We start from the raw sequence: 12898 nt of genomic DNA, 5'->3' as shown, positions 1-12898 counted from the left end.
ACTTGCCTTCTGCAAAAAATGGGTGTAAGAAGCTCTAATTAAAATGTTCGAAGCCTCATTGTTTTTGGAATCACACAATTTCTGTAACCGAGAAAATGATTAACCATCAGGTCTTTTTCCAAATCCACTGGCCTTTCAGGATCTTGGATGCCTGCTAGCTTCTTTGTGGATTTTCCCCTTCGCAGAAAAGTCATATCAAGAAGAAAAAAATCTTAGAGTCACACAGTGGATTTGGGGGTGAAAAACGGAGGGGGGAGGCGGGGGGGGGGGGGAGGGGGGGGGGAGTTTTCCACATTCTGCCAGCCTGGAAAATAGTAACTGAGTCTTGAACTCAGATGCCCTTAGGATGTAACAGATTACTGCAAAGCCTTCACGCAAGGTGCTATCAAGTCTTAAAGATCATCTTAGGACCACTAAAATACCCCTAAAACATTAAATCAGAGCAGCACTGAAATATTACATATGTCCCTGAAATGCACATATAATCTCATCTCTACGTTTAGGCAGTTACGCATGCAAATCTCTCCACGCTGAGATAAGACCCCATCATCCTACTTTTCATGTATTCATGGGTAATTTGACATATGAACAAGAGTTTTTTAGATTATTTTAAAGAACATTTTTCATAAAATTACATTTCTTCTGAAATACTTGAAAAATTACTTAATGGAAGCTGAAGTCACAAAGGACTTGACCTATAGGTACCTAGGTACCACTGGGTGATGGGCAGATTAACAACATATTTAGCTAGACAAATATTCCTCAGACTGATTTACATGAAAACTGTATGGTGATGTTCTCTAAACCTATTTGTTCTTTGGTGATATTTGCATATTTTCATCATCCACAGCATCTGAGGAACAATTTCACTTTTGCACATCTTTCCCGTGGGAGTGTGAATCCATCTCCTCTCAGGGAGAATGTCTGCTTTATGATGCCTTCTATGCGTAGAATGAGTTGCTCTACAACACTTAGCAACACATCTCCCATATTTCTACTACCAAACATGTGGTGTTTTGCCCTTTTCCCACCCACTTTCATCTCTGCAATTAACCAACATTATTCACCAGCTATTGATTGTCACTGTATATTCACTTTACCCTGGAAAGATCAGCATTTCAAATGACACAGAATCAGAGAACTTCTCTTACGTAAGCACTGCAAATGATAGAAGTCAGCCACCATCCATGCACATACAAAAATCCTGGATTGTTCCTGGCAAATGTCAAGATTACACAAAATAAATTATCTGTGGTCAAAAAAACCCCAAACCAAACCAAAAAACACCACCACAGATCACTGATTTTTTTTTTTTTTTTTAAATAAGAGGACTGCCTATTCTGTTTTTGGAGGCACAAAGGAATGTTTCTTCTGGTTATTGATGGATTATATCTATTGGATCTGTGTTGGAAGAAGGTCTTTTAATCAGCACAACCAGATTATACAAAAAAAAGAGAAAGCATTTATGTTTTGAGATATACCATGATAGCAGATATTAGCAGAACTCCCCTTCCTATGAAGTTAGCTGTTTCTACATGTAAAATATATTGGGATATCACAACCCCATACTATTTACTCACCCAATCCCAAGATCTTGAATGTTCTACATATAATAAACGTTTAACTTTGGAAATAAGTAATTTTATGACAACGCATCTTTAAAACTATGACAACTTTTTGTAGTCAGCTATTGTTAATGTCCAGATCCCACAATGACACCTAGAAATATCTAGGCAGGTTAGATTGTTATAGAGTGAAAAAACAATGCTTAATATCAAGAATTACAAAATATGCAATTCCTCCTACTGAGGTTAATGTATCACATTTAGAGCCAAAATTACAAGCATGCCTTATCAGGATGAAGAGGAGGCATTTCCTGCTGCCTACACATTTTAGCTTTGAGTATAACTGTGTGCTGCTATCCTAGCTATAGTTCTTCAATTACAGCTAATTACTCACTAAACAAAGTCCTCTGCCAAGGTGCTGAAACAGCTCACCTCCTCCCACCACTTTTCTCTTATTTTTTAAATTCATGTAAATGAAATAACAGTCACATAAATGCCATTCAACTTCTAAGTTTACTTTATCATCTATAGCTGCAATTAAACACAATCCACGGACGCCTTCATATATGATATCAACTTGTCTCAGGAGTTCGTTTACAGAAAGGACAATAATTTGCCAAAGCAGGTTTTCCCTACCTTTCTTTGAAGTTGGAAGGTGTACTTGTCATTAAATATGAAGTGCTTTCGTGGGAGGGCAGAAAAGGAGGTACTCTGGGTTGTTCTCCCATTTTCTTCCTCAACATCACTTTTGAGTCCCACCTACAATGACCTGCTCTTTAGCCATGGAAGGTAGGTCAAATCAACCACTGGAGACCAGCCATTAACATCATTCCAAACGCTACTAGATCATTTAAGAACAGCATGCCTCCTATTTGCTTCCAGTTCAAGTTCACTCTATCTACCAAATCCTGGAAAAAGAGACTGGGTTTAGTATTCAAATGCAGGTCTCTCATATGGCAGGAACCAAAGACTGGAACCAAAGATAAAGTTATCAGTATTTTCCATCCACTATTGAGTCTGAAGGGAACTTTTACCCTCAGCAAAATACCAGAGAATTTAGAAGTAATTTAAAATGACAAAACACTATTAAAACACCATTATTTTGAACTAAACCCATAATTGGACTGCAATATTTGTATTGCCAATTGTTTGTTAATCCTGACACAATTCTTTGTCATTGGACAGACCTATCTTTTGTTGAAAAACAGTTTTGCTTTAATCTAAATTAATTTCATTAGTAACTATTTCTAAGAATGATTACATTTAATTTTAATTAAGGCTTCTTAAAAATTTAAATGCATACCAAAAAGTACTCTGAATAATTACGATTTCCACTGGGGAAAAAAAAAAAGGATGTCCTAACGTAGTGAGTATTAATGATCAAAAAATAAAATTAAAAAAATTAAAATATAATTTCAAAAGGTAACCATTCAAAGTTCTAATTAATTTAATCTTAGGAAAGGACTTTATAGGCATTGCTAAAATATTAGGTGGATACTGCACAAACACTGTATATAAAATCTGTGTATGTATACTGCAGGTGATTAAATAGCTTACTGTATTGGGGTCTATACGAAGTGACTGGAGACATGAGAAAAATACAGTATTATCACTAAGGGTATTATTTCAAAGTACCCAATGAATTAGGAGCAAGTCTCACTGAAAAAAAATCAATGAGACTTATACTCCTAAGTCATGTACATGCTTTTGAAAATCCCACCTTACATTAACAAACCTGTTTCTTGAATATGTTCAGTATTATCAAATGCCAAATAAGGAGATAAATCCAAAGACTGGTCAGCACAAATGAATGACACCTTCAAATGTGTTGTTTCATGGGAGATTAATGAGAGATTAATAACTATGTATAAATCACTGGTTTGAATCTGGGTGACCAAAAGCAATTGCCTCTGACAGCTGTGCACAGATCGATTTGAAAAATCAGCTCTCAGTCCACTCCCAACAGAGAGTTGTTTTTATTAAAATGCTAACATTTGAGCTGGCACTCTCTCTCACCCTTTTAGTAGTCTCAGAAGAGACACCAAGGGCTGAATGTGCAAGAACAACATACTATCTTCTCACACCTTCAGGTGGTACCTGTTCAGCTCAGGGCTGAGAAAGAACAGTGGGAGAGTGTGAGGAAACTTCTCCTCCCACTGCCTTTACTATGCCTGTTTTGTAGATAATTAGAAGTCTAGTTTCCAGGGCTGTGAATCTGGCACCTTTGAAAAACACTACGTTCATTTTAAATTAAAAACCAAATACAAAAAACTTAAAAGCACTGCTTCCTTCACTACTGCTTCCACAAATATAGGCTGTTACACTACAAGGTGTGATTCCCCTGCTCACATACACATACTCACACTAGCTCTCACTGAGCTAGCACGAGTGTAAATGGCAGTGTAGCCGCAGTAGCACAGGTAGCGGCAGTGTAAGCACAGCTGAACTGTGCCAAGTATCAACTTGCCTGAATTTCGTGGATATGTACTTAGCACAGTTCAGCTGTGCCTCCGCTGCTGACATGCAATAGCTGCTACACTGCTATTTATACTTGCACTAAGTATGAGAGCTAGCAGGAGTATGCATACACAAGCAAGATAATCACACCCTCATTTGTAGTGTAGATGTAGTCTAAGTGGAAAAAGACACAGAGTTGACCTTTGTTTTTTAATTTCCTCAGTGTATCTTGACGAAATAAAGCGCTTATCTTTGAAACTGGTTGACTGATGTATAAATTCAGTCCTGCTAAGCTTCCAGGTAGACAGACTAAAAATGCCAATGCTTTCACTAAAAGGAATTCCATAAACATTTAAAAAGAAAAAAAAATCACTTCTATCTGAAAACTTTGATCTTACTATTGAGATAGAGAGCACTGGTCACCTGGTGCTGGTTCTACATCTTTTTTCCAGCTGCTAAATTGCATTCAAGCTAAAAATACATTAAATACTTTCCCAATACTACTTCCTATGTAAGAAATTGCTACAGTTACCACCAATGTTATAGGACAGCAAAAGGGAAGTGAGGTTGTCTGTGCAGTTGTGAATGGTAGAGGAGGTGGATCCATAACAATCTCTCTATTAAATAGTAGTCCACACTACAAAAAAGTATGAGAATCCATGACATACAGGATATGATTTAAGAATTTAGGATCAGCTCTTTGATAGCCAACTAAAAAAAACTGAAATGTGTATTAAAATCTAATACTATTTGATAGCAATTTGTACAGAAATGGGGAAAAAGCTGAAATTTAAGTACAGAAATCAGCTGTATGAAGCAGCCAGTTTTGCCTTTTAATAATTATCCACCACGGTAGCCCATTGGATTGGGTTGATTTTGTTTTAAAAAAAGCCAAATGAAACCAAACTTTTTATAAAAACTTACAGCAAAAGTACAGCAATATACTGTATAAAAATACATTTCAGTGGTTTTAAAAGATACCAAACATGGCACAACGTCTTAACAAAGGTCAGTGCAGCTACATTTGTCCACAGCAAGAATAGTGGTGGAAAGGAAGTTCCATTCCCTCCTACTCCACCTGAAAACTCTTTCTTTGTTACCCATTCTGGTCATCAGCCACACACCCCCATTCTTGTCAGGGCTGCCTACAGCAGAACACAAATCACTGCTGCAAGAGAAATGCACCATTGTTGGCCAGCAGTGAATTTCATGCCTGCAGTTTGATTACATTCATGGTAGCCTGTGGCCATGTAACTAGCTGCATCTGTGCCTTGCTATATAGGGCATATTCAGCAGATAACAATGGGGTTTTTCTGTTTACAGTTAACAAATTTGTTGCCAATGAGCAATTTACAATTATCCTGTCCCTTTCTTGTGTCTCACCTGCAACAGTAAGTACGGGATATTTTATTTTTCAGTTTAAAGGTGACAACTCCTGCTTAGTCTTAGGTTCTGCTGTCAGGTTTTCAATCATCATGTATGCATCTCTGCTACATGTGAATGAGCTAGACATGGGACTTCAGAACATGAACAATCTCCATTCAGATTTATAATTTAGGCATTCTTTTTTCAATGGTGTTGTCAAAACTATTTACATTGGCATGTCACTCTCAACTTTTAATGCTTGGCTCTAGGCTTCTTTTTAGCCTTCCTTCCCATCATTCACTGATATGACAAAACCAGCAGCTAAGAACAAACAGCTACCTGCTGAGCCAACCACCGTAGCTGACAACTGCAAAGCACTGCCAATTCTGCTTTGTTCTGAGAATCTGAGATACCACAGCTTCATCTCATTACTTCCATCTCTGCCACTGGGATACCGCAAATCTGCAGTGTGCTTTGATGAACAGCTGTGGTGAATTTTGTAGTAGCATTAAAGATGATATTATGAGCCTCAGTTTTGGAGACTCTGAAGTAGCTTTGATAGTCTCCAGCGGAGCTGATGAACTCCAGTGCCCAATCCCATAGGCTACTTTCCAACCAATTTTTTTCAAATTCTCATCTTCCTCCACATCATATTTTTAGCAACATGTTCTTTCTTATAACAATCTTATGATGTGGTTGCAAAATATCTTTTTCTCCAATGCCCGGATACATTTTTTGGAATATTTTTAATATACAGGATTTTCACTTAAATGTTGAAAGTGACTTAGAATATAATGTTAACGTTTTTAAAAAAAATATGTTGCGATAAACAGTGTGATTTAACAGTTTGAGGAAGGCTCTTAAGAGGCACGATTAACTAGAAATATTTACAATAATGCTCTGCAAGTTACAATTGAAGATCTAAGCATTGGGTACAATCCACTATTTAAAGAAATTCTGCTTAGCTTTTTACTTCTGTATTTACTAATAACTACTGTAACAATTTGGGAAATCTGTCTATGCACAACTTATAATTTCTGGTTGATGTTATGAAATTGCTGTATCATTTGTGGAGTCAGCCATATTCTGTCAAGCTGTGTCAGGTATCTCCCAGACCAGGGACAACAGAAGGCAGTTAAACCTCGATGGCTCCCATTCAAATTGGGAGTATTTTAAGACAATGGGATGGCCACATCCTAGGTGAAGCCAATTTTTTCCCAACTTCTCTGAAAGGGGACGGGATTAGGAGAGTGGAAAATCCCCAAAGATCAGGTATTAACACTGGGTTAAGAGCCTCAAAGGCGGGAAGGAGAGAAAAGAAATCAGAGCAATAGTTCAGCGATTCAAAAAGACAAGGAAGCTTGGGCAAGAGAGAAGAACAGAGGTGCAGGCTTTCATAGACTTTTGCTAACTATAAGCTGATAAAGGAGGAAACTGGCTGCAGAGGAAAGAGACAGTCCGTGATTCAAAGGAGAAGCCATGTGCACAAGTGGAAATACTGGTCTCCTTAGAGGACTCTGACCTGAGTCCAAAGAATGCACAAGAGTGGTGAGGAAATGGGAGAAAAGGAAATGTGTACAGGTATTTTACTGTTTTTGTCTAGATCTGTACATTCTTATGCTAGCTAAAGTAAAGAGTGATTGTTTTTTGAACCTCTTACAAAGCCTGTGAATCTATGTGCTTCCACTATTACATGTACAGCAGCAGTCTTTAAAAGCTAACAGAATGTTAGGAACCATTAGGAAAGGGACAGATAAGACAGAAAATATCATAATGTCTCTATATAAATCCATGATACGCCCACATTTTGAACACTGCATGAAGATCAGGTCACCCCATCGCAAAAAAAGATATATCAGAATTGGAAAAGGTACAGAGAAGGGCAACAAAAATGATTAGGGGTATGGAATAGTTTCCGTATAAGGAGAGATTAAAAAGACTGGGAATGTTCAGCTTGGAAAGAGATGACTAAGGGAATATGACAGAGGTCTATAAAATCTTAACTGGTGTGGAGAAAATGAATAAGGAAATGTTATTTATTCCTTCACATAACCAAGAATTAGGGATCACACAATGAAATTAATAGGCAGCAGATTTAACACAAACAAAAGGAAGTACTTCTTCACACAAGTATAAAACATATTTAGCTTATTGTATTGTGATTTAGAACTGGAAACATGGAAAACCAGCATCCTGTGACCAGTCAGCTCTTTGCAGACATCCAATAAGTGCTTCATGGACCATAGTTTGCAAACCACTGGGCTATAGTAATGGAACTTACACACTGCAAGAATTTCTCTGGACTAACAGCATCTGTCACTTTGCAAGCCTTCAAAACCTTGATATCCTTGCAACATAGTTCAAATCACATCTTGCAAACCATATGGCTCTATTTCCTTCTCTCTGTTCATCCTAGCAATATATTATATATAATACTTCAGGGCTCTAAAATGAGGACATTATGGTATTTTCCACTGACATGTTTGCCATTTGCTTCAGTTTTCCATCATTATAAATACCGTCATGGTGATTACACACCATGCACCTTTTTCCCCTTTCTGCTTTGGTTGCAGCCTCTGTTCTGCTGTAGTGTCTGGCAAAGCTTCAGGATTAGATGGCTCAACATTTTCTAAACCTCAATTTGGAAAGATTGAAATAATGTTGACTGGTTTATGACGTGTGTCTGTGATGCTTATAGCAATTTCCAGGCTTCAGGCAGTCAGCCTTTGCAGAGGGAGCATGAGATAATGAAGTGCAGCAGCAGCCAAGGGCAGGCAGCTATGGACAAAAATGAGGGGGAAGGGCTCACAAGTGTGGGAGGCTACTTGACCTAATCCAGACAAATCTTTCAAGTTAAAATCCAATGTCCCTCTTTAAGGAAAAACACTTTTACACTGAATTAAAAAAGCTACAATTCTTTTAGAAGAAATCTTTTAGGAAATCACAGAACTACAAGGCTCCATCCAAAACATCTGGAAGAATAGACATGAGCATACCCCTGATTACAGTATCTTTATTAAAGAGGAAAAAACCAGCAATCTCTCACCTGTTCCAAAGATAATCAGGGAAAATGACAAAACAGCAAGTAACAAGAGGACGGCCTGATCCAAAGTCAATGAAAAGACTCCCACTGACTTTAATGGTCATAGGATCAGGCCTAAAGTGGTAAATATGAGAGAAAAAATTTCTGTTCTTTAAAATATAAGAAAAATGTTTGAACTAGGCAGAATGTTATTAGCTATTAAAAGCATATAATTTTTCACATGCTTGACCATACTTCTCTATTCTGTATATAGTCTCTCAGATTATTCTTGAAGGGCTCTGGTACTACCTCTTAACTACAGCCTCTTGACAAGTTGTCATGCAGGGGTAAGTCTTCCTCTGCATGTTTGCTCTGCAAGCACTTAGCTCATTGCAGGCACTACCATAACGCAAATAAAACAACTTAATCCACACATGCAGAGCCATGTTCTTCTCTGATGCCACACAGAGCTTCCAAGGAATCAACTGGCACTAGATAAAGGCATTCAAAGGTATAATCTGGCTCTTAGTAGCTCTTAAAGTCAGATATTCCTTTCCTCTCCCACACCATCAAATGTGATATCCTAAGAACATAAGAATGGCCATATTGGATCAGAACAACGGTACATCTACCCCAATATCCTATCTTCAAGCAGTGGCTGGTACCAGATGATTCAGAGGGAATGAACAGAACAAGGCAATTATCAAGTGATCCATCCCCAATCATCCAGTCCCTACTTATGGTAGTCAAAGGCTTAGGGGCACCCAGAACATGGGGTGTGGCCCTGACCATCTTGGCTAACAGCCACTGATGAACCTATCCTCCATGAACCTATCTAGTTCTTTTTTGAATCATTACAGTTCTGGCCTTCACAACATCCCCTGGCAACAAGTTCCATAGGTTGGCTGTGCTCTGTTTGAAGAAGCAGTTCCTTATGTTTATTTTAAATCTGTTGTCTGTTAATTTCATTAGATGACCCATGGTTCTTGTGTTATGTGAAGGGGTAAATAACACTTCCCTATTCACTTTCTCTACACCATTCATGATTTTATAGACCTCTATCATATCCCCCATCTGAGTATCTGGTGCAGCTTCTTAAACAGGAATCTGAATTTAATGTCACCCCTTAATTTTGATGATGAATCCAAAAATCACTACATCATTCCACCAGGAATCCATCGTGTTAAATTGTTTTACCTTTCTTAGGAACACCTGTAAAATAAGTCAGAATTATTTCTGCCTCCAACTGCTGTTTCCTCAGACCATCTCTACTCTTACTAAGAGCTGGTAAATCTAGTACTCATAAAATTCCTGAAAAAGCAGTTCTGTTCTACTGACCTGCAATATATAACAGATAAACATTTGGTAAGTATTCACTACCTCTGCTTGGTTCCAAGGCTACCATCTGATGCACAAGAGTTATTTCATTTATCTACCTTATTATTCATTAATAGCTAAAACAAATATGACCCATTCTTTTCATACTACCCATGTTATTTAGTTTATAGATGCAGAATTTTTTCTCTGCCTTCTCGGTGGATATCAAATTATATTTACATATCAAGGGAAATAGTTTCCCATGGGTTTCTTATTTATACTATGGAAATTTTCCAGTCTCCCCTTCCCCTCAAAACTTTTAAAACATATAATTTGTCCCCTATAAAAATTCTTAATACAGATACCCATACAACTCAAAGATAAAATATTTGTGGGAGGAAAAAAATATGGTCTTTGGTAAAAATCAGCAAATTTGAAATCTCTTAGTAAGTAAACGACATTAGGTTGTTGGCAAAATAAAATGTAAACAAAATTGTATCAAGAGTATAAGCCAAGCAACAAGAAGATTCTGGCTCATACTACCATGTCTTACACTGAGTATACCTCTAAGTCTCGAGCCTGATCAAGGAAAACTGCTTTTTTGGTATGCCAAGCTCTCCTCACTTCATCCTATGCTGGGATGTGGCATCTTGATTGCCATCTTTTTACTCTCCTCTAACAAACTTACTGCTTAGGCCAACTCTCCACTAAAAACTGTGATCAATGCAAGTTACATTGTCAGACAGCCGCCAAAGTTTGTACATCAGTTGGGCGCATACATACTTGGCTGCTTGAGTCAGCACTGCATGTATGCACCAGAAGTGCTTGTATCAATGTAAAGTGTGGTGCACGATCGATAGGTATACTAGTGTGCCACGTGCTGCTATCTGGCACAATGCCTTTTAGTAAATTTGCACAAGGCGCTTGCGGGATACAAATGACTTGCCCAGTGACCTCTGAGTGCTTGGCGTCAAGTTCCCAACATGCAACTTTCTTCATCCCATAATGTTACCCATATCCCATAATTTTCATACCTCGCCCCCTCCTCCCCAAAAGATCCCACATCTCTTACAGAAGCCTGGAGCCCGCAGAGCTCTGCATTATTCTCATACATTGCAAATACAGGACGCATGTGTTTGCCGACCTGCAGGAAGTACCCCAACACTGAGGGACATGACAGTTATTTTTAAGGACAGTTTGCTGAGGGACATAGCCAAAAATAATGAAAGGTTGTTGATGGCATTCAGAGTAGCTGCAGACACCGGAACATCACCTCTGGGCCTTAGAAATGACCACGGACTGGTGGGATTGCATTGTAATGCAGATTTGGGATGATAAGTAGTAGTTGTGGAACTTTCATACGCAAATGGCCATATTCTGGATCTGCATACAGAGTTCACCCCAACCCTCCAGCTTAAGGACATAAGAATGTGAGTTGCACTAATAGAGGAGTGAGTGAGTGGCAGGCAGCTTACAACTCTGAATTGCTACTGGTCAGTGGAAAATCATCTTGGAGTTGGAAATCCACAGTGGGGGCCACTGTCATGCAAGTGTGTAGAGCCATTAACCATCTCCTGCTACAAAGGACCAAAAGTCTCAACAACATGCAAGAAACAGTGGATGGATTTGCAGCAATGGATTCCTGAATTGCTGTGGGACGAAAGATGGTGTGCGTATCCCTATTTAGGCACCAGCCCACCTTGTCACACAGTACATCAACAGAAAGGGCTACTTTTTTATGGTTATGCAAGCACTGATATTGAAAGTGTCCCCAGGGATCTACCAATGTGAGCTGGTCAGAATGTGCATGACAGGACATTCTTTTCTGACCGATGGATTACCATTAACAATACTGAAATGCCACTAGTAATTCTAAGGGACCCACCTCACCCCTTGCTCCCCTAGTCATGAAGCTGTACACTGGCCTCCTCAACAGATTCAACTACCAACTCAGCAAGGGCAGCATGACAGGTCAATGTACCTTTGGTAGACTGAAGACACTCTGGCAGTGTTTACTCACAAAACAGGATCTCAGTGACAAAAATATCCCAATGGTTATAGCTGCCTGTTGTGTCCTACATAATATCTGTGAGGCAGAAGAGGGGGAAGCCACTGGAAGGCGGAAATGGAGCAGCTATCTGCTGACTTTGAACAGCCAGATACAAGGGCCATTACAAAGCCCAATGTGGAGCTGTGTCGATGAATGAGGCTTTGAAAGAGCACTTTAAACAGTCATAGTATTGTCCTGTGCTGGAGCGTTATCTCAGTGCTGTTAAGAACCGTGTAGTGCTCGCTGTACATTTACAAATAGGACAAGGTATTTTCCTGCAGTTATAAATTACATGGTGCTCGGTGTGCATTTATAACTTCTGTTTGCCTTGACTACCGCTGCAATATTTGTCGTGAACTAATAAAGATTGTGTGGCTCTCTAAAACAAAAATTTTATTGAGTGGGGAAAAAACAGTGCACAAAAGTAATGTGCAACAAATACTGCAGGCAATGTTATACAATTTTTTAACATAAGGAGGTGAAAATTTAAAATTAGAAAGGAAGAAAACATATATGTCCATTTGAGTACACATATGTAGTCCACTGTGGCTAAACATACAGCAACCATGGTTCTCACAGGTCAGTGTGGTGAAGTTGTGATTTCCTTTCTGTCCCCCAGCATGGACTGGTAGGGGTACAGATGCTCCCTATGATCTCACATGTTATGTTGGGGAGTGTAGGCAGCAGTGACCAAGGATGGAGTTCTCCCAGGACTGCAGAAATTTTTGGACTTGGAAATCAAACAGGATCTGCAGCATTTGCGTTTGCTGCCTGAGAAGACCCATAATGTCCTGGCGTGTTTCCCTCTCCTTGTCCAGCTAGGACTCCTGGAACTCTTTTCCTGTCCTCTCTTTCCTTCTCCATGAGGCCAGTCATATTGGCCCTCCAAGAGCTTTTATTCACAGTGTTATGCAGCACTGATTTGCACGATCTTGCAGAACATGTCCTCCCTCATCTTCTTCTTTCTCCTCCTCATCAGGGTCAGGCGTTATACTGGCATGGAGAGGGCCCTCCCTCTTCAAGGCTGCTACACCAGAAGCTGTGGACAAAAACAGACAGATGTGCCACTGCATTTACAGTCACAACAGAAAAGAAAGATAAGTTTTAGAACTCCCTTCCTTT

At 39.1% G+C, this 12898-nt stretch overlaps 1 protein-coding gene across 4 annotated transcripts in view; it reads right to left on the bottom strand.

The window, feature by feature from the left end:
- The window catches only part of CUNH7orf50 (chromosome unknown C7orf50 homolog), a 177079-nt gene that overhangs the window by 148077 nt on the left and 16104 nt on the right, over window positions 1–12898 (bottom strand). The window lies entirely within an intron of this gene.

This window comes from Emydura macquarii, unplaced genomic scaffold, assembly GCF_026122565.2.
Source record: "Emydura macquarii macquarii isolate MOO-44397 ecotype Brisbane River unplaced genomic scaffold, CSIRO-AGI_Emac_v2 contig_1348, whole genome shotgun sequence".
NCBI classification, from domain to species: domain Eukaryota; kingdom Metazoa; phylum Chordata; order Testudines; family Chelidae; genus Emydura; species Emydura macquarii.
Note: the sequence above shows the minus strand (reverse complement) of the source record. Positions and strands in the feature narration are given on the sequence as shown.